The sequence below is a fragment of the Lepidochelys olivacea genome (genome assembly GCF_965140295.1).
Source record: "Lepidochelys olivacea isolate rLepOli2 genome assembly, chromosome: 1".
NCBI classification, from domain to species: domain Eukaryota; kingdom Metazoa; phylum Chordata; order Testudines; family Cheloniidae; genus Lepidochelys; species Lepidochelys olivacea.
The window spans coordinates 135,509,561-135,532,026 of NC_140411.1; the positions used below are offsets into that span (position 1 = coordinate 135,509,561).

Sequence of the window (22,466 nt, forward strand, 5' to 3'; positions counted from 1 at the left end):
CAGCATGTTCCAAGAATTAAAACTGTATCTGTTAAGAACTCCCTGCTGGTTGGCAAGGTGAAGCTGGAGCCCCCTGGTAGAATACACATTCCTACTGAAGAGATCCAGCTTCTTTGCCTCCTAGACTTAGGAATTGGCCCTGCCTTTATTTTTGGTTGGCAGCCTCCACCACCAGAGTGCCCAGCTCAGGATGAGTAAACAGGAACTCATACCCCTTGGAGGGCTCAAAATTCTTCCTCTCCAACCCATTTGCCGTGGGTGGGGAGGAGGGAAGTGGGTGTTTGCCACAACACCTTAGTGGTGTTATGGATAGTCTTAATGAGGGGCAAAGCCACCCACAAGGGACCTTCAGGGTCCAGAATGTCAACCATAGGGTGAGTCTCCTCCAACACTTCCTCTGCCTGCATACTCAAATTTTGAGCTACCTTCCTGAGCACCTCTTGGTGTGCTCTGTTGTCCATGGCAGACAGCGTGGTGGAGCTGCCTGCCACCGCTTCATCCGGGGAGTATGAAGAAGATACCGGGGGGGTTGGGAGGGGGAGAATCCCAAGCTACCGACATGGATGATGGAGGGTCCTGTGCCTCTGAAGTCACAGACAAGGATCTGGACCCCAGCCCTTGGGCTTGGTGGTAGGCCCATGGAGTCCAGAAAGGCCACCGAGCCGGCATCTGCCACTGAGGAGTCCAGGACATCATAGGTAGTGGCTGCCCTTCCTCTTCTCTAAATTGGTGCCAAGAGTGGTGCCAGCTTTGCCTACAGGTGTACAACGCCGCCTCTGAGTCCGACGAGGACTCCGACCTCAGTGACCAAAGTGGTTTGGAGTGAGATGGTGCCAGGGAGCGGTGTGGAGGTGAGGGCAAATGGTGCATCATCATCGTCAGCTTGCCCCTACAGGGCACAGTGCGTCTTCACAGCGCTGGTGCGGGGGACTGCTCCTTCATCGCTATGAGGTCACTAGCTGCCTCAAAGGTGTCCAGTGTAGGGGGAAGGTCTAAGTCCTCCTCCCGACACTCCCGCATCGGGGAGTCCATTAGAACCGGACTTGATGAACCTCCCTGTGAGGCCGGAGTCAATGGTGCCAGCTGAGTCGGAGCCGGGTGTCCTGGCACAGGACATACCCCACTGGTGCCTCCTCGCTCCACTACCTTAGTGGGAGAGAGACCTCTGTCTGTCTGTCTTTCTTTTGTGTGGCACCGGTGAATGGAGTAGTGCCAGGCAGTCGCACCAGAGGAGGTCTTCAGTGCCGGGGAATGGCAATGCAGAGGGTCCCTGGAGCCAGAGTCCTTTCTCAGCGCCAATCTCTTACCAAGGCCGGCGCACTCCAGACCAAAGTGCTGGGCTTGGGGTCAGACACCTGTGCCAGCTGAAGACGAAGGACTGACTCCACGAGGAGTAGTTTCAACCTAAGTCCCTCTCCTTCTTGGTCCTTGGGCAGAAGCCTCTGTAGATTTTACACTTATCCATTTGATTGGCTTCCCCAAAGATCTTCAAACAGGAGTCATGTAAGTCTCCCATTGGCATAGGCTTCAGACAGGACCTGCACGGTTTGAAACCCTGAGACCAAGGCATGCCCCGGTCCCCAGAAGGGGAAACGTGGCAGAGGGGTGGGGAGAACCCCCAACTGAAACTTATCTTAAACTGACTAAAATTACTTGAACTAAGTAACACTAAGTTTTTCAACTATTTACAGGTAACAATGAGAAAAGTCCACTAGGACTTGCTGTGAGATGAGTTGCTCCAATGACGGTCACTGGCGGTAAGAAGGAACTGAAGAGGCAGCAGGTCGGCAGGGACCAATATACACCGCCATGAAGGCGCAACTCCAGGGGGCTCCACAGCCAAAACCCGACTGGTATCGCTACGGGGAAAACATTCCGATGACTGTGCACACGGCGCACACACACCTAATGGAATTGATATGAGCAATCACTCAAAGAAGAAAAAAGGGTTATAATGGAAATAGCAATGTAACCCTAAATTATAGCAGACATTACTAGCTAAAATATTACATATTCTACTAAAGGTTAGTCATTACATCTTGACTGATCCTGTGAAGACATTTAATATTTTCTTCTCCCCCTGATGCAAGTGGAAATTTTCCTGTAATTCCTGTTGTAACGGGTTTCTCCCTCCCTCCCTTCCCCCAGGTACCACTTGGAACTGGGATACCACTGAGCCTGCCTGTCCCACCAGCCTGGATTCCCATTACTCTGCTGCTGTGACAGGTTCTCAAGCTCCTTTTCAGCACTCACACAGGTAGAGACATACCCAGCTGCAGCTACATTCACACAGATGCTGAGATCAGCTCTGCATGGGAGAGCTCAGCTAAAGAATTGCCCAGCACTCAAGTACACTCCCCCTCTGGAGAGTAAACCCAAAATTGTATTGTCTTGGGCGTAAGCTAATTGAAATTCACCCTCTCCCTCAATGTGGAGAGAGACATGTACAGCTTGTCCCCCCCGCCCCCGTTATGAATTACACAAATTAAATTAAAACAAAAACAAGTTTATTAAATACAAGAGGTAGATTTTAAGTGATTATAAGGGATAGCCAACAGATCAAAGCAGATTACTTTAGTAAACAAACAAAAACCGCAAACTGAGCTTAACACACTAGATAGATAGGATATAAATTCTCAAATTGTCACCCTGAGTGAGAAACAGGCTGGCATATTCTTAAGACACAAGTTGCCATGGCTTTCCCAAGTTTTCATACACAGGCTAAAGATCCTTCTAGCCTGGGTCCATCACTTCCCACAGTTCAGTCTTTGTTCCAAAGGTGTTTCCAGGTGTGTTGTTGCAAGAAGCGTGAGGTCCTTCCATAATGTCATTTTCCCCCCTTTTAATATCTTCTCCCCACTTGCTGGAAAGCCTTTTTGCTGTGACCTGGATCAAACAGTTCCCATTGTATAGTGCTATCTCTGAGAAGTTTCCATTGTACGCAGTTCCTGGGGTAATAATTCTTGTGCTTGTGTGCATTTCCTCAATAAGCCATTAACATTGTTTGGCCTTTTTACTGTCATACTTGAAAGGCTCCTTGTGGGTATTTTCAACCTCAGGACATGTTTCAGCAACACAAACATAACCAAACTTCACATACAACGATAGCACATACAATCCAACAAGATATTATTGTCTAGCAGATCAAGACTTTTAGAATAACACCTCACAAGGCATACTTTGTATAAGACATATCCCAATTACATGACAGTGACGAATATTGTGGTGTCAGGATGTTATGCCTATTCAAGGAATTGTGAAGGGAAATCCCTTGTTAATGGACAGAAGAACTGACCCACCAGAATTCAAAAACTGTATGAGCTGAATCTCTGTATGGCCTGCAGTGAACCACAATAGACTCCAATGTAAAACACCGGCCTTATGTCTGAACAGAAGCTGCACTGGTTTAAAGAACTTTAATTAGTTATTTAAGCCAATAGAAACCTCTATGTGGTCACATATATCAGTTTACAACTGGTTTACATTTGTTTACCTTATATCGAGCTAAATCATTGTCAGTTTCCAAATAAATTTTAAATTAAATGAAGGCAGTTTGTATGAAAGACCAGATCATAGTGCCATAAGACAGATAAGGCCATTCATCTAGCCTGCCAATGGTGACATTAATTGGTATTTCAGAGGAAGACAATAAAATCCCATCGTACATCTAGCAAATTGTGCAATGCTGTACAAGGGGAAGAATATATTTTCCAGGACCTTGTATCTTGGATGAAAATGTAAACAAACTGACAACACAACCTTTGTAACAGATACAGTTAATAACATGCTGTCCTAACATGTTTTAAAAGAAAAAAATATCATCCAATACAGTATACTGCTTCAGAAGGACAAAAGAAGATAGCAGTCACAACTGAGTTGTTTACAAATCTGTCTATAGATAATTGACATTCTAATTGTATAGTAGGGTTTTGCAATTTATACTTAGTTTAAAGTTGTATTAATTATTTTATTCCAAATGTGAGAGTTCCACTCTTGTCATGCCTTAGAACCATTTCTAATCACTAGCATTAAAAAAAACCCTAAAAATAAAACAAACAAAAAACACGCACACACATAACCTACGACTACTGTGTTTATGTATGAAGCTGGTTTTAATTTAGTTATTTTCCCTTTTCTTTCAGAATTAAAGAGACCAGGAAATAAGAAAAAAGCAAAAGTATTCTAGGCATTTTCACTCGCTTTCAAGAATCCATCATTCCACTGCAGTCAATGATGCGTGCTTTCATTAACTCTACTTCTTAGTGAATGCTATAGCCCCCCAAAAAACAAAGAGAAAAGTACAACTAGCAAACAATAAAATGTTTAAGAAAATATTAAAGTGCTTCTGTGTCTTTTTGTTGAAGCTGGAGCTTAAAAAGATGAGGCTCTTGACACACACTTATATCAAGAATAATGTAATTATGGGATGTCACTTTCTACAATTTATATAAAAAGAATGGAGTGCAGCATAAATATTAACACCTAGAAAAAAATCTACCTTTGTTTTGAAAAAATAAGATACAGCGCTCCAAGTTACATAGAATGATCTTGTAAAGGGTAACTTATAACTTCAAATAAGATGCAGTTAAAACAGGGGTGTGTATCATACACAGTAAATGTCCTTTATATGAATTTGAATTGCACAGAGTAATTTTATACAGAGAGAATTCAACACACACTGCTATGCGGCAAACTGCTTAGAATGCAATTATGATAAATGCAGCATGAGGGTTGAATCTTTGGAGACTGTTTTCACAGTTTTGTTTTTGCAAATGATTTTAACAACCAAGGCCAGATCACATGCATTCCCTTGAGAATAATATGCATTTCTGAATGCCTGTTTTCTGGAACAATCAAAACTGGAGGGACGTAAAATCAGTGGGTTAAAACCACTGGCTTCACTCACTCTTTTTCACAAGAGACAGTGATTCCCACTGTAGTGATCTAAAGCTTAACGTATAAGTTGAATATTAATGTAAAAGATGCAGTCACAAAATGGTTTAATGACTCTCCAAAAAGCCAATTAAGGTTCCTGCAGTATTGCCAACTCTTGTGATTTTATTGCGAGACTCATGATATTTGGTGAGTTTCTTTAAGCCACAGCTCATGTGGTTGCAGAGAAAAGCTTTAAAATGTGATTCCATCATACCCTTAAGGCTCAGAAATTAGAAGACAAATTAAAGGAATCCCAAATCAGTTATTTTGTTTTTAAATCTCTTGATTTTTAAGCCAATCTTGTGATTTTTGGGACCTGACTTACTATTTTCAAAGGCTTGTGTTTGGCAATACTGTTTATTACCCTTTAGATATACATAATCAAAGGTAGTTTTAAATGCTGGCGTTGTAAGTGCCTTTCACTAATCATACAAGGGTAGATTGTGGTCCTGTTTGCTAGCACAAGGGAGTAAGGAGACATAGCCCTTACCCCTTACCCCCTTAAATCAGCTACCATTACTGCTGTGCTCAGTGCAGAAAGGGAAGAGCTGCTACATTCCCCCACAGAGGTGAATGGGGAGGTTCAGGGGATAGGAGGAGCCTTGGCTCTACCCCAACATGCCAAGCAGCATAACTGCTCAGCTGCTTTGATGCACTGGGCAACATATGCCAAGCCATGTATAGACCCATCAGAATTTACTCCCTCCCAAGAGCAGCAGGAAAGCCAGGAGGAAGACTGCAACTCTGAAATTTAAAATCACCCACCCAGGCAACTCCTGAGCAGTGCAACACCACTTGTCTTTTTACTCTACGCTAGTAGCAAAATTATGACTGAGCTCTAAAGAGAGTGGACAACTAATGGGCAGCATCTGCCCTGACCAAGAGCTCTTTAGTTCTAATCCCAGCCCTGGCTTGGGCAGTCTTAACCTCGCTATGCCTCAGATTCTCCTTTTGTCAAATGGGGATTAAAACATTTACCCACAATATGCGGGAGTTTATGAAGATTAGTTACTCAGTAACAAATATTTAAAAGTACTCTCCCAATGTTATTTAATACTATGAATGCATTACTTAAGTGCTATCTTTTCTCCATCTTGGGGTGGAGGGAGCCAGCATCCATCAAAGTGAATGGAAAGGCCCCTGTTGACTTCAGTGGGGATCAGGCCGACCCAACTTTCCATTCCTATTTGCTAAAGGTTAGAAATATTTGCCTTTCATGTCCAAACTAACCCTTAGTACTTGCTTTTTTACCTGAAAAATGCCATGACAATTTCAAAATAATAGTAATCACCCTGAAAAAGAGTTAACTGCAGTTGCCTCAAAACAAGTCCTATTTTTCCTTATCTGACACGTGATCTTTTTGTATGTTTTGAGAGAAAAAAAAAACAAGCCCCCCCACACATTATTTCTGGTACTCATGATGATTTTTTCCCCTATACATTGAAAATGTCTATCTGCACTGCAAAAAAAAAAAAAAAAAAAAGGAGCAAGAAAACAATGTTCAACTTTTTTAAAAACAACTGCACCTACAATTACTCCTACTCATCAAGCTCAAAATTTACTAACAGAAGACAACATACAGAGTCAAAGGTATTCTTTCAAAGCACAGGTGTATAAGCCATACAAACGAAACAGAGTCAAGCTCTGTAAAATGCCAACATGATGTAGGAGCCTACGGCCCTTTGGAAAAAGTGATTTTGGCCCAGATTTTTATACATATTGCTCTACTTAGCATTGCAGCACCTAACTCTCATTTTCAAAAGTGACTTATGCACTTGAAAAAAGAAAAGGAGTACTTGTGGCACCTTAGAGAGCTGTAGCTCACGAAAGCTCATGCTCAAATAAATTGGTTAGTCTCTAAGGTGCCACAAGTACTCCTTTTCTTTTTGCGAATACAGGCTAACACGGCTGTTACTCTGAAACTTATGCACTTGAGAGTCTAAGCCTCACTGAAGGTCAGTGGGCAACAGGCTCTAACATGCCATGTCACTTTTGAAAATGAGCAACATTGCAATGCTGAGGAAACCAAAACCTAAATACCTTTAAAAATCTGGTCCTTAGGCTCTTAAGTCACTTCAGGACTTTTGGAAAATGTTACTTCGTATCTTTTAGGAGCCTATGCTCTCCCATAAAGTAATTAATATACATATTCAAGTCCTCAACATGCAATTCATATACAGTTATACAACCTAAGGTATGCAAGGTGCATATAGCACCATATTTGCCAACTGTGCCCTATTTTGGCCAGGTATGTCCTTGGTTTGGACATAACGAGGGAGCCAGAAAACAAGACAGCCAATTGTGGCCACCATCCGAAGTTTACTTTTTTTAAAAAACTGTCCTGCTATCAGTAGGGAAGGTAAGTAAGAATCCAGAACTCTGCTTACTACCTCTACTGCTCTACACTCCTGCTGAAGTCTAAATACTGCACAAGGTGGATACTGGCAAAGACTGTGGGGAAAGAGGGTGGAATCAATCAGACATTGCCCTGCCCTCTCAGTACAGTGCATGAAAAGTTAAAAAGCCTGAAATTTTCCTTTTGGTTGTCTCCAAGCCCCTCCCCCCGGCACTTTTAGAATGGAAAACAGAGGAAGACACAGGAACATAGGGCAGGGGTACGGTGGGACAAAAAAGCCATGTCTTTCCCAGTTGGAGAAAAAGAGGGGAAATCCCAGAGACTATCACTAAGAGAGGGAGGAAGTGCCTCCTAAAGGGAGCTGGAGAGGCGCCTGACAGGAAATCTATCCTCTGCTGAAAGCCATCACATGGCAGAACAGGCCAGCTGAGTTGTCCTAGAGATGTGAGTGGGGTAACAAGCAGATCTGATGTCTTCTCTTACAGACACAATGAGGAACGGAGCCTGCAGTTGTCCATTGAACTATAGGGGTAGCAGAGTTGGGGCCTCTTTATAAAAGCAAACACAATAATGGGTGCTTTGGAAATGGGGGGTTGTGTGGCATTTCACGACTGTTGGGCTTTGTGATGAACACCCAAGCTTGAATGCTTTTCATCATATTGTATGAACTATACATCCTGGATGCTTCTCTGAGTCACAGTGTTTTTCAGACTCTTATTAAGGGATTCTTATTTATTAACAAAAAGCACTACTTTCATGTCAATTGAAGACACAACCTCCAGCAGCCAGGGACCTGTCCCCTCCTTCTCAACACATCTTACTTGCAAAATTGTCCCTGAAACTTTTTTAAAATGTTGGCAACTATGCCTGACATTTTGTCTTGCTCAGGATGCCCCTGCTTCCTTTCATTCCCTACTGTCCTCTTCCCTGCTGCTCTACTCTGTTCTGAGCCACCTAGCAGGATGGTAAAAACCATCTAGAATCCTGATCCTGATTTGATCCTGTTTGGTGCCAGCATTCCAAGCTCATTTCTTTGGTTGAATTCATTCTGCTGCTGCTAGTCTACCCTGGGTCTGAGATAAAGCCAACTGAAGATGTGGGAGGAGGCTTCCATGGACTCTAAGGGAGAGAGCAAAACGTAAGAAAGTAAAAGGGAGGAGAATATATGTGGCATGTAGCACATTGTGCATAGAAGATACTTTGAATTTTCATCAGGACAGCTGTCAACTCCCAAGCAGAAAAAATAGGGGCAGGTTTGTAGACTTCAAGTGCAAAATATTAAACTTAGTTTGTTTTCAAAGTTTGACAAAGACATGCTCCAGTTCAAGACATGCCCTAGTAAGTTCAAAGAGCTGAAAATGACACATTCTGGGCTGAGCTGAATTCAGTTTACAATTTATTTAAATAACTCACTCAAAATCAATAAATCCTGGAAGATCTTTGAATCAAAAATAAATATCGGAGAGGTATGAGAATCATTATATCGATGGTCAGGAATTGATAACACAAATTGCAAACATGAAAGGAATTAGCTTTCTTGGAATTCAGGCTGGGTTAAATTGAGTAATGCAGAAAATTCAAATGATCAAGGTCTGGTTTAAAGGGACCGCTTCAACTTAACTATTGTCTCTCTCCTCTTCCCTTCCTACTCCCTTGGTTTATCTGGGAGCCCCTGGAGCACACAGCCTTCATTCCCCTGGGTTGGTCAGTGTGGAGTGGGGTGGAAGGAAGACCACAACTCTTTCATGTCCTGTTGGCAGAGGCTAGCACCACCATGTGGACCAAACCTGCAGAATCCTTGGACTCTCTGAGCACACAGAACCCCACTGTGCTGGCCCTCACTACAGGTCCCAAGAGAAAGGAGGTTACTTGCCTACAGAGCTATCCAACCCTTTCTTTTACTCACTATGCTAGTCTAATAACCCACACACTGAAATTTTCATGCCAGCCTTTTACTTTAAGCAGAATGACAAGTCGAATTTCACCTAGCATGAAATATACTGAATCATCTCCATAGATGTTTTTGTCATCTAAAAATCACAGCAAGGCAAGGTCTGAGTACTCTCAACTCCAAACTCTTCTCTTACCTTTGGTCAACATCACCCAGATCAGTGAAATATGGCCAACAAGCAGCGTGGATTATTTCTATATTTGTTTCAGAGCTTTCATTCTATAGTCAAAAAAATGTAAAACTGTATTCTTTAGTACTGGGAAAACAACTGACTTGAATATTTCTGTTAGCTCCAGATAGATTCCCAGTACTTCACATCTGGTTATGAAATACAACCACTGTGGGGTCCCTTCTTCATTACAAAACAGGAATGTTATGATACTGATAGGCTACAGCTAAAGCAACATGATTCTTAAACTGCAAGAAGGGATCAGATTAATAGGGATGTAATCTACTGAACAGAATACCAAAACACATGGAACAGTTTAGCTACATCTAGACTTTATTAAAAGCTGCATTAAAGGAGAGTGAACATCTTCCCTGGTGCTGTTAATAGAGTCTCCTGAAGCCAAAGAGCAGTTCCTACTTTACAATTAATCCTGCATTCCTTCCTCCTGAACTCTTACTAATCAAGGCCTCAACCCTGTGGGTTGGGCCCTATGCCTGCCTAGAACACCATGAAGGTCAGTGGCACTCCATGTAAGCTAAAAGGTCTCCCTGGGCAGAAATCAGGATCAGTGCCATAAAGACTTTTAGATTCAGAAGGACGGCAAGATCAGCACTGTGTGCGTGTGTAAGATCAGGCTTACATAATGTTCATTATTAAGGGCCCTATCCTGCTCCCCCATAGTCAATGAATATTTATATAACCGAAGCAAAACCATGCCTGTTATTATCAAAACCACACTCTTTCTCCTACGGGGACGGAGTCATCCATCTGCCAACCAGACCAGAAAACTCAAGAAGAGTGCTGCTTGCCCAGAGCTAGAATTCAGGATGTGACGGAAAGTCTGTCGAGACTGATCAAGCACTCAGACCGCTACCCCTTCCTACTTCTCCATCTGGTCACCAATGAAACTACCAAGAATGGCCTTGAATGGGTCACTGCAGACTATGTGGCTCTGAGAAGAAGGATAAAGGAGTTTGAGGTGCAAGTCGTCTTTTCATCTATCCTCCCTGTTGAACGAAAAGACCCAGTAGGGACCACCGAACTGTGGAGGCTAAATGCGTGGTTATGCAGGTGGTGTCAACAAGAGGGCTTTGGAATAACAGAGATTTGGTGGGGTAACTCACAGGACTGGAGCACTGTCATGGATGGGTATAAACTGCTCAGAAAGGACAGGCAGGGGAGAAAAGGTGGAAAAGTTGCACTGTATGTAAGGGAGCAGTATGATTGCTCAGAGCTCCAGTATGAAACTGGAGAAAAGCCTGTTGAGAGTCTTTCAGTTAAGTTCAGAGGCGAGAGCAACAACGGTGATGTCATGGTGGGCATCTGCTATAGACCACCAGACCAGGACGATGAGGTAGACGAGGCTTTCTTCGGACAACCAACAGAAGTTTCCAGATCACAAGCCCTGATTCTCACGGTGGACTTTAATTACCCTGACATCTGCTGGGAGAGCAATACAGCAGTGCACAGACAATCCAGGAAGTTTTTGGAGAGTGTTGGGGACAACTTCCTGGTGCAAGTGCTGGAGGAACCAATTAGGGGCCGTGCTCCTCTTGACCTGCTACTCACAAACAAGGAAGAATTGGTAAGGGAAGTGTAAGTGAGTGGCAACCTGGGCACCAGTGACCATGAAATGGTTGAGTTCAGGATCCTGACAAAAGGAAGAAAGGAGAGCAGCAAAATACGGACCCTAGACTTCAGAAAAGCAGACTTTACTCCCTCAGGGAATATGAGGGGGAAAGGAGTTCAGGAAAGCTGGCTGTATTTTAGAGAAGCCTTACTGAAGGCACAGGAACAAACCATCCCAATGTTCAGAAAGAATAGCAAATATGGGAGATGACCAGCTTGGCTTAACAGAGAAATCTTCAATGAGCTTAAACACAAAAAGGAAGCTTACAAGAAGTGGAAACTTGGACAGATGACTAGGGAGGAGTATAAAAATATTGCTTGAGCATGCAGGGGTGTAATCAGGAAGGCCAAAACACAACTGGAGTTGCATCTACCAAGAGATGTGAAGGGTAACGAGAAGGGTTTCTACAGGTATGTCAGTAACAAGAAAAAGGCCAGGGAAAGTGCGGGACCCTTACTGAATGGGGGAGGCAACCTAGTGACAGACAATGTGGAAAAAGCTGAAGTACTCAATGCTTTTTTTGCCTCGGTCTTCACAGATAAGGTCAGCTCCCAGACTGCTGCACTGGGCAGCACAGTTTGGGGAGGAGGTGAGCAGACCTCAGTAGTGAAAGAACAGGTTAAGGACTATTTAAAAAAGCTGGATATGCACAAGTCTATGAGGCCAGATCTAATGCATCCGAGGGTGCTGAGAGAGTTGGCTGATGTGATTGCAGAGCCACTGGCCGTTATCTTTGAAAACTCGTGGCGATTGGGGGAAGTCCCAGATGATTGAAAAAAGGCAAATATAGTGCCCATCTTTAAAAAAGGGAAGAAGGAGAATCCAGGGAACTACAGACTGGTCAGCCTAACCTGAATCCCAAGAAAAATCATGGAGCATGTCCTCAAGGAATCCATTTTGAAGCACTTGGAGGAGAGGAAGGTGATCAGGAACAGTCGCCAAGGGGAAGTCATGCTTGATCAAACTGATTGCGTTCTATGATGAGATAACTGGCTCTGTGGATATAGGGAAAGTGGTGGACGTGATATATCTTGACTTTAGCAAAGCTTTTGATACGGACTCCCACGGTATTCTTGCCAGCAAGTTAAAAAAGTATGGATTGGATGAATGGACAATAAGTTGGATAGAAAGCTGGCTAGATTATCAGGCTCAACGGGTAGCAATCAACAGCTCGGTGTCTAGTTGGCAGCCGGTATCAAGCTGAGTACCCTAGGGGTCTGTCCTGGGGCCGGTTTAGTTCAACATCTTCATTAATGAAGTGGATGATGGGATGGAATTTAGTTAGCAAGCTCGCGGATGACACTAAGCTGGGGGGAGGGGAAGATACGCTGGAGGGTAGAGATAGGGTCCAGAATGACCTGGACAAATTGGAGGGTTGGGCCAAAAGAAATCTGATGAGGTTCAACAAGGACAAATGCAGAATTCTGCACTTAGGATGGAAGAATCCCATGCACAGCTACTGGCTGGGGACCGACTGGCTAAGTGGCAGTTCTGCAGAAAAGGATCTCGGGATTACAGTGGAAGAGAAGTTGGATATGAGTCAACAATGTGCCCTTGTTGCCAAGAAGGCTAATGGCATATTGGGCTGCATTAGTAGGAGCACTGCCAGCAGATCGAGGGAAGTGATTATTCCCCTCTATTTGGCATTGGTGAGGCCACATCTGGAGTATTGTGTCCAGTTTTGGGCCCCCCACTACAGAAAGGATGTGGACAAATTGGAGAGAGTCCAGCGGAGGGGAGGCAGGGGCACATGACTTATGAAGAGAGGCTGAGAAAACTGGGGTTATTTAGTCTGCAGAAGAGAGGAGTGTGGGGTGGGGGATTTGATAGCAGCCTTCAACTTTGGGATTCCAAAGAGGATGAAGCTAGGCTGTTCAAAGTAGTGGCAGATGACAGAACAAGGAGCAATGGTCTCAAATTGCAGTGGGGGGTGTCTAGGTTGGATATTAGGAAAAACTATTTCACTAGGAGGGTGGTGAAGCACTGGAATGGGTTACCTAGGGAGGTGGTGGAATCTCCATCCTTATAGGTTTTTAAGGTCCGGCTTGACAAAGCCCTGGCTGGTATGATTTAGTTGGGGTTGGTCCTGCTTTGAGCAGGGGACTGGACTAGATGACCTCCTGAGGTCTTTTCCAACCCTAATCTTCTATGATTCTATGGTTCACCAGAACTGGAGACAGAGATTTTAGGGAAAAGGTGGGGGGGAGAGGAAAGTCACCTCATACTAGAACTCACTGCCCAGGGGAGCAGGGTGAGTAAATATCTTAATTCTTCCAGAACATCATGCAAAACTCATCTGTTAACACTTACAACTGACTTTCAACTTTTCCAGGCTTCATTGTTCTTGTGATAAATGTATATCTCTATTAGCAGAATACGTACAGATTGACCGTGAAATGTTTCCAGCAGTATGTATTATATCAGTTAATCAAAAGAATTTACACAGCTTTGTCATCTTCAAAGCACTGTACAAGCATTAGCTAATCAATGAACAAAGAAAGAAGGGAATGCTAATACAGGATTAATGTTTTCAGAATTATACAGGAAGTAAAAATGTGCATGGTAAGAGTTTAATCTATATGTTTGATTTTACCACTCAATAAAATGTTATTCCTAAGTCATGTCATCTCTCTGGTTGAAGGTGATGTTGGGGGAGAATCAGGAAGCAGCCACTGACCCAGAGCCAGAATCTGCCTGACAGTGGAAAAAGCTGCTTCAAAAGTGCTTAGGGTATGCAGGCTGTTCCCGGAACTTCTTCTAGCTATAAACCCCATCAACAGGCAAACAATTCTCTGGAATCTATTCTGGGTAAAGCGTGACACTGCTGTATTTCAGAGAGAAGTTGTTGCGTGCTTAACAGGCAAAGTAAGTCCAGGAACTGGGCATACAGCAGAATTAAACATAAAGCTTTAAAAAATGTGGACTCTGACCAAGTCTGTGTTATTTTAAAGCAACTCTGAAGTTCAGTCTGCTGCACCAGCCCCAAAGAATCCTTATACAGTAGAACCTCAGAGCTGGGAACACCTCGGGAACACCTCTGAAATGTTTGCAACTCTTAACAGAACATAATGGTTGTTCTTTCAAAAGTTTATAACTGAGCATTGACTAAATACAGCTTTGAAACTTTACTACACAGAATGCTCTTTTTTAATCTCTGCTGCTGCCTGTTGTGTACTTCCAGTTCCGAATGAGGTGTGTGGTTGACTGGTCAGTTTGTAACTCTGGTGTTCGTAACTCTAGGTTCTACTATATCAGGCAAGAGCAATAGGACAGCACTTTAACCATCCCTCTCCAAAGTACACTAACTATCGTGTGGGATGGGAGGAGTAGAGCCACCTCTGGGTCAACCATGGAACCCCCTTACACTAGGGTACCTCTCAAATCCAGTCAGTTATAGCCCCTTTATGCTGCCACAGTCATGTACATGAGCCATAATGGACTTGTAAACCAGGGACATAGACCCTGAGGGTTCACAGATCCAGGCTATGATAAGTATATGGCCCATATTATTGTCATATCTGAGCACATAACAATCTTTATTTATTTTTACAACACTCCTGTGAGGCAGGTATTATCCCCCAAACTAAGTCCCCCAAGTCACACAGGAGCTCTGTGGCAGAGCAGGGAATTTAATCCAGGACGCCTGAGTCCCAAGCTGGTGTCCAAATCACTGGATCATATTTCCTTCCATTTATTATGAGGAAGCTCCAAATCAAGCAGCTCCACTTAAGCAATACTGCATGAGGAAAAAGTGGTCTCTCAGACAACCAGGTCCCAAACCAGTAAGTGCTCTTTATATGCTAGCTCTTAAATTAACCTAACCTCTAAAATTTCACTTACAAGCTGATAGCCACATGAGATCACAGAGTACTGCTGTAATGAGCTCTGAATACAAAACTCCAATTAATAAGTGGACAACTGCCTTCTGCACTATTTACAGCTTCCTAATGGTCTTAAGCGTAGCTCTATGCAGAGCACATGGCATTAGTCTAGTTTCAAAAGTGACAACAGCAAAGATACCTGTAGACAGGCAAGCAAAAGAAAAGGACACCATTTTCTTAACAAATGCATATGGCAAAAAAGTGCCCTTGGCCACTGCAGCTACCTGATTATCCATAAGCACTCGTGTGTCTAAGAAGACCATGTTCAGACAGCCAACCTGCATAGCAAGCGATGAGTACATTCCTTCAGTCGGGTTATCATCAAAGAATATCATCATCTTTTCTAGCTACTTTCTTCAACCCACCAATACTATGTCTTATCTGACTGAGCTGCAATTCACTCACCCACCTCTGAGGCCCCATCTCAATACAAAGGCTCTGTCTTCACAGATACAAAGGTGGCTTTTTACAGGAAGATCACTAACATGGGATAGTTATCTCACTGTAAAATCCTAGTGGAAATAAGAAACCTGTAGTTTTTACCACAAGGTAAATAATACAGTCCCCATGCATGTATGATCATGCCTGGTTTTTACGGATAACATAAAATAATCATTAAAATGTTACAAAATGAACTCAGTCAGCAAATCAAAGCAACAGAGAAGCTTCTTTCTACCAGTCACTGCCTCTAGGAATACACCCTTAACCTTTCATATAAACCCTGTCAAATAAAGGGCATTTGCAATATCTCTTGCATTTCTTGGATTGTAAGCTTCTCAGGCAGAGAAGGTTTGTAAGACACCATGTTAACTTTTTGTGCTATGCTTTATAAATAATCAGCCTTCATATTAAATTATTAACAGTAATAGCCCAGATACTCCTAAACTCTCCAAATGATTGTGAGGGCAGAGAGAGTCCTCTCCAAAAGCTTTAAGGAAGGGAAAGGTTCAGACAGGATGGCTGGTATAAAGAAAGTGCTACTTTCCATGTCATAGAAATCCAAAAGGAGTGGCAGAGACTCCCATCAGCAACTTAAACCATCATTTTAATTATTTTTCTGTTTACATCAGAGTAAGCCAAGGATGAGTTATTATTTATTTAACACAAACAGTGCTCTGTGCCATACAAAACTGTAAATATCTGAGGAAGGCAAAATTAAAAACAGAGACCACAGCTGGGGAGTTTTTAAAACAGGAAAACACCTTCTCCTCCCTGTGATCCTTATTTCAGTTCACTGAACAAGGCAGTTCTTCATATCTACAATCCTTTTTTGGTTTTAGAAATTGATTCAGAACCTCCATAGAGGTTCTCTCCTCAAAACAGTTTTAAAGAAACCCAAAACTGTGTGTCCATACATAGAGTTCATAAAATAACAGCAAGACCAGGTCCCTCCTCATCTGGGGAAAGGAGAACAGGATTTATATCTTCTCTTGTCTCCATACCCTCGCTGCTGGGAAAACTACATGTTCCAACAACTGTGCTCCCCTGGCTCCCAGAGAAGAGACAACCAGGAATGACTTTGAGCTAGCCTTGTCCCATACCAAAGAGAGAAGGGGAGTTGCAATCAACATTGCCCATGGAACCCCAGCCCTGGGGGCCTAAAAGTAGAGTCAGCAGCAATGGTTTTCCGCCAACACGTTCCTGCCCCCGGGTATGTTTTAAGAAGCAAAATCTGAAATAGTGTAGTACTGGCCCACAGATGTTCCCTCACAAGCTTCAAAGAGCTGATATACTCCATTAAAATAGGTTTGATCCTTGCCTTGAAGAGCTTTCAACCTAGTTCAGACATATTTAGTACAGTGGTATCAGTATAAGTTCATGGTGTGCAATAAAGTAGCAATGAACAGTTTTGAAAAGCTTCACAAAAGAGTATTTGGAAGTGGAGATTGATTGAACGCAGCTTTGTTAACACAGAAAGAGAGAGCAAGGAAACACAGGCTCCATGGTATCTGAGAATGGCTGAGCTTATTATGGCTACATACTATTTCTCCCTACATGATTAACATTTTCACATTGGGTAGCAGGACTTGGATTTGTTTATCAAGAGGTTTTCAAAGCCTAACTGTAGATTATCTTTTTCTGGTTTTGCAGATGGAATTTCCAGTGAGTGTCAACCACTCCGTAGCAAAGCTCTTTTTAAAAATAGGCATTGTGCTTTTTAAATAGTGAGAACTAAGAAAATTCTTTCATTCTGACTTTATGTGTGTTTAATCTGGAGAGCTGTCATACTATCTATGCTGTTCTGGTGAGAGAGAAAACCTGCTGCCTAGCCCCTACCCACATTGAAAACAGAAGACAGTGAAGATAGAACTTAAATGATTTCCAGACCAATAAATGTAGTCTAGCAATGCATTTTAAAGACATAATAGACCACATAAAGCTCCTCTTATGAGATTCACGATTAAAAGTCTATCTTATTTTCAACGTTGTCTGTAACTTTGTCAGAATTCCCACCTATGATGTGGACTGAGTTGAAAAAAAGACTACGCCCCATTTAAAAATATTGCATATAGATATTAATTTAAAATCTTGAGCTGCAAGATTGGGCCTGTATATCTTATTCAGGCACTCAGACACCCATAGGTCTGAATTCTGCACATGCTGAGCATATTAACTTTAATTAGAATCAATTGAATTTGCGCGAATGGTAATTCTCAGGAGACATAGCATAGAATCATAGCAGATTAGGATTGAAAGAGACCTCAGGGGGTCATCTACTCCGAACCCCTGCTCAAAGCAGGACCAACCCCAACTAAATCATCCCAGCCAGGGCTTTGTCAAGCTGGACCTTAAAAATCTCTAAGGATGGAGATTCCACAACTTCCCTAGGTAACCCATTCCAGTGCTTCACCACCCTCCTAGTGAAATAGTTTTTCTGAATATCCAACCTAGACCTCCCCCACTGCAACTTGAGATCTTTGCTCCTTGTTCTGTCATCTGCTACCACTGAGAACCGCTGAGCTCCATCCTCTTTGGAACCCCCTTTCAGGTAGTTAAAGGCTGCTATCAAATCCCCCCTCACTCTTCTCTTCTGCAGACTAAATATACCTAGTTCCCTCAGCCTCTCCTCACAAGTCATGTGCCCGTTGCCCTCTGCCGCACTCTCTTCAATTTGTCCACATCCCTTCTGTAGTGGGGGGCCCAAAACTGAACACAGTATTCCAGATGTGGCCTCACCAATGCCGAATAGAGGGGAATAATCACTTCCCTCGATCTGCTGGCAATGCTCCTACTAATGCAGTCCAGTATGCTGTTAGCCTTCTTGGCAACAAAGGCACACTGTTGACTCATATCCAGCTTCTCATCCACAGTAGTCCCCAGGTCCTTTTCTGCAGAACTGCTACTTAGCCAGTCAGCCTGTAGCAGTGCATGGGATTCCTTCATCCTAAGTGCAGGGCTCTACACTTGTCCCTCATCAGATTTCTTTTGGCCCAATCCTCCAATTTGTCTAGGTCACTCTGACCCTATCCCTCCCCTCCAGCATATCTACCTCTCTCCCCAGTTTAGTGTAATCTGCAAATTTGCTGAGGGTGCAATCCATCTCATTATCCAGATCATTAATGAACATGTTGAACAAAACTGGCCCCAGCACTGACCCCGGGACACGCCGCTTGATACCAGCTGCCAACTAGACATCAAGCCATTGATCACTACCCATTGAGCCCGATGATCTAGGCAGCTTTCTATCCACTGTGACAGGGTCGGGCCAAATGGCTAAAGGAGCGTGACAGAAGGCAGATATATTAGCCCCAAGTTGAGTAGGTCCCTTTTCTCCGGGTAAGGCAACAGAGAAGGTTCCAGAACAATCAGGAACTTTCTGGAAAGAATTAAGACAGACAGGCTGATTAGAACACCTGCAGCCAATCAAGAAGCTGCTAGAATCAATTAAGGCAGGCTAATCAGGGCATCTGAGTTTAGAAAGGACCTCACTTCAGTTTGTGGCATGCGTGTGAGGAGCTGGGAGTAAGAGGCACTAGGAGCTGAGAATGAGAATGTGTACTGTTGGAGGACTGAGGAGTACAAGCTTTATCAGACACCAGGAGGAAGGTCCTATGGTGAGGATAAAGAAGGTGTTGGGAGGAGGCCAGGGGGAAGTAGCCCAGGGAGTTGTAGCTTTTGCACAGCTGTTCCAGGAGGCACTCTAGACAGCTGCATTCCACAGGGCCCTGGGCTGGAACCTGAAGTAGAGGGCGGGCCTGGGATCCCCGCAAACCTCCCAACTCCTTGTCAGACACAGGAGAAGTTGACCTGGACTGTGGGTTCAAGAAAATGGCCAAACTGAGGCTTCCGTGAATCTCCGAGGCGAGCAAATCCGCCAACAAGCGCAAGATCCACCAAGATAGAGGAGGAACTTTGTCACACCACCTTATCCAATCCATACTTTTTAAACTTGCTGGCAAGAACACTGTGGGAGACCATATAAAAAGCTTTGCTAAAGTCAAGATATATCACGTCCACCACTTTCCCCATATCCACAGAGCCAGTTATAGCATCATAGAAGGCAATCAGGTTGCTGGGGCATGACTTGCCCTCGGTGAATTCATGTTGACTGTTCCTGATCACCTTCTTCTCCTTCAAGGGCTTCAAAATGGATTCATTGAGGACCTGTTCTATGATTTTTTCAGGGACTGAGGTGAGGCTGACCAATCTGTAGTTCCCCAGATTCTCCTTCTTCCCTTTTTTAAAGATGGGCACTATATTTGCCTTTTTCCAATCATCCGGGACCTCCCCCAATCCCCACGAGTTTTCAAAGATAATGGCCAATAGTTCTACAATCACATCAGCCAACTCCCTCAGCACCCTTGGGTGCATTGCATCTGACCCCATGGACTTGTGCATATCCAGCTTTCCTAAATAGTCCTTAACCTGTTCTTTCTCCTCTAAGGGCTGCTCTCCTCCTCCCCAAACTGTGCTGCCCAGTGCAGCAGTCTGGCAGCTGACCTTATCTGTGAAGACCGAGGCAAAAAAAAAAAGAATTGAGTACTGCAGCTTTTTCCACATCATCTGTCACTAGGTTCCTTCCCCCATTCAGTAAGGGTCCCACACTTTCCCTTACCTTCTTGCTGCTCACATACCTATAGAAACTCTTCTTGTTACCCTTCGCACCTCTTGCTAGCTGCAACTCCAATTGTGCTTTGGCCTTCCTGATTACACGCCTGCATACTTTTTTATTTTCCTCCCAAGTCATGCCCAGAGCAATATTTTTATTCTCCTCCCCAGTCATCTGTCCAAGTTTCCACTTCTTGTAAGCTTCCTTTTTGTGCTTAAGCTCACCAGAGATCTCTCTGTTAAGCCAAGCTGGTCACCTGCCATATTTGCTATTCTTTCTGCACATCGGGATGGTTTGTTCATGCGCCCTCAATAAGGCTTCTTTAAAATACAGCCAGCTCTCTTGGAATCCTTTCCCCCTCATATTGGCTTCCCAGGGGATCCCGCCCATCACATCCGTGACAGAGTCAAAGTCTGCTTTTCTGAAGTACAGGGTCCGTATTCTGCTCTCCTTTCTTCCTTTTGTCAGGATCCTGAAATTGACCATTTCATGGTCACTCTGCCCAGGTTGCCACCCACTACTACTTCCCCTACCAATTCTTCCCTGTTTGTGAGCAGCAAGTCAAGAGGAGCACGGCCCCTAGTTGGTTTCTCCAGCACTTGCACCAGGAAGTTGCCCCCAATACTCTCCAAAGCTTCCTGGATTGTCTGTGCACTGCTGTATTGCTCTCCCAGCAGATGTCACTTGGTATCTGTAACAGGGTGCTGGCCAGGAGGTCCTGAGCCAGCCCTCTGTTAGCCAGGTCCAATTAAAAAGCATTAATTGGGGCTGGCTGAGTATGCCATGCCTAATTGCTAGAAGAGAAGCACCTGCGGGCCTCATGATCCATTAGACACCTGGGTCTTATAAGCAGGCTCAGGAGCTCAGGGAGGGGAGAGACAGCAGAGAAGGGAGGATACTTTTGCAAGGAATCACAGGAAGCAAGACAGGCTCTTGTGAGGAATGTCCTGAGGAAGGACCGAGAGCAAGCCAGACGTGTGAGGGAAGATTTGAGAGGGAAGTTGGTGATCTGGATATAGCCCTTCGAAGGGGCAGAGGACCTACTCATTTATGGTCACTCGAACTTATAAACATATTAGACTTTTGACACCCCGAAAGGGGATGGGGCTGGAAAAATAACCTAGCTGGAGGGTGAGGCCACAAAATGCAAATACAGCAGACAAGCTGGTGCACTGTATAGAAAGCAGCCAAAAGGGGGAGCCAGAGGTGCAGACCAGTGCAATGCCATATCCTGATTGAAGGAGGAGCTACACCTGAGCAGAAACAATGATAATCATCCTTTTTTAATCTCAGATTTCCACAATTATCACCAACATCAGTATTTCCATCTGCTTCGTTTGACCAGCTGCAAGTAACTTCCCTTTTTTTTAAGATGTTGCAAGACTTCTTGACATGGACCTTCAAGCTAGAAGCCTCGGTGCATCCTGGGAGCAAAATAAAGTTGGACATGGATGGCTTAATTGGATACTGCAATACTAATAAGTTAAATAGTCTGCATTTTATTTTTCTCAATGTTTGGCTATCCAGAATGTTTACAAACACATACCATATGCCTGTAACTTCCTTAAATGTTGCTGCCAGCACACTATCATATGTCCAGCTGGCTCAATATATGCTTTGTTCAACTGATTCAATCAATCCTTTGTAATTCCATAGAGTAGGGGTCCCTGGACTTTTCATTATAATGAACATGTTGATATGATTGAAGCCCAAGAAACAAATCAAAGATTGGCATGGCTCATCAAACCCACCTTTGAAAGGGACCAAATATATCCCAAATTATCTAAAAGTTCTCCCCGATACGAGTATGCCCTACTCCAAAAACAGTATTAAAGATGTAGAAGGCTTTGTCTAAGAGACATGTCAGAGCAGTTGAGGAAAGTTTACATGCCTCCAAGGAAAAAAGTGCCCCTACTGTATTTGTAATCTTTATCTGATCATAGTCCTTGCACAAATATTAGGGTAGCTCAAACTACCTATTCAAACAAGCTTTTAAATTACAATTAAAAGGAGGTTGGTTTCATAAACACCTTTTACATTCTAGGTACCCTAAATTGCTTTCCAGGCAACAAAATATTTACCCTTCACCTTTAACCCAAGGGCTAAGACTATTAGTCAAGGAGAAAAAAATATATTTAATGCAACTTGCTATTAGGGCAGGTTGAACAATAGAAGAAATATTCATTGAATATATTCAGCAAATCCTACTGGTATTCCATCTAATAATACACTTGCCAAATAGTATTTGACTAACTATATGGCTGGTCAAATACTGCAAAGTAGTATTTGTCAGATGACTTACCTGATGACCTGTGAAGTTAATCAAAATGCTACATTCAATGACTGCTATTTGACAACTTCTATTTACACCTTTCCTGGTTTTATTACATACTTTCCCATTCTGGCTTGACTCCAATTTTTCTTTTTCTTTCAGTTCCTGAAAACAGAATGATCTTCAGTGTTGTTTAATATCCTCTTTCCCTTCCCCTCTCTC

General features: G+C 43.4%; 1 protein-coding gene and 1 long non-coding RNA gene across 4 annotated transcripts in view; one reads left to right on the top strand and one right to left on the bottom strand.

Moving 5' to 3' along the window:
• LOC311528412 overlaps positions 1-4,280 on the top strand; it is a 33,693-nt gene extending 29,413 nt beyond the window's left edge. Inside the window, exons 3-5 of the long non-coding RNA XR_014713599.1 lie at positions 1,692-2,024; positions 2,149-2,257; positions 4,143-4,280. This is a non-coding gene — a long non-coding RNA (uncharacterized lncRNA). The remainder of the gene's footprint in view (positions 1-1,691; positions 2,025-2,148; positions 2,258-4,142) is intronic.
• The window catches only part of ARHGAP6 (Rho GTPase activating protein 6), a 510,120-nt gene that overhangs the window by 149,253 nt on the left and 338,401 nt on the right, over positions 1-22,466 (bottom strand). Inside the window, exon 1 of one of the 3 annotated variants that reach the window (XM_084643366.1) lies at positions 18,577-18,594. The exons of the other annotated variants lie outside the window; for them this stretch is intronic. The gene's annotated coding sequence lies outside the window, so the exon portion shown is untranslated. Of the gene's footprint in view, positions 1-18,576; positions 18,595-22,466 lie in introns of those variants that run through there. 3 annotated transcript variants of the gene reach the window in all.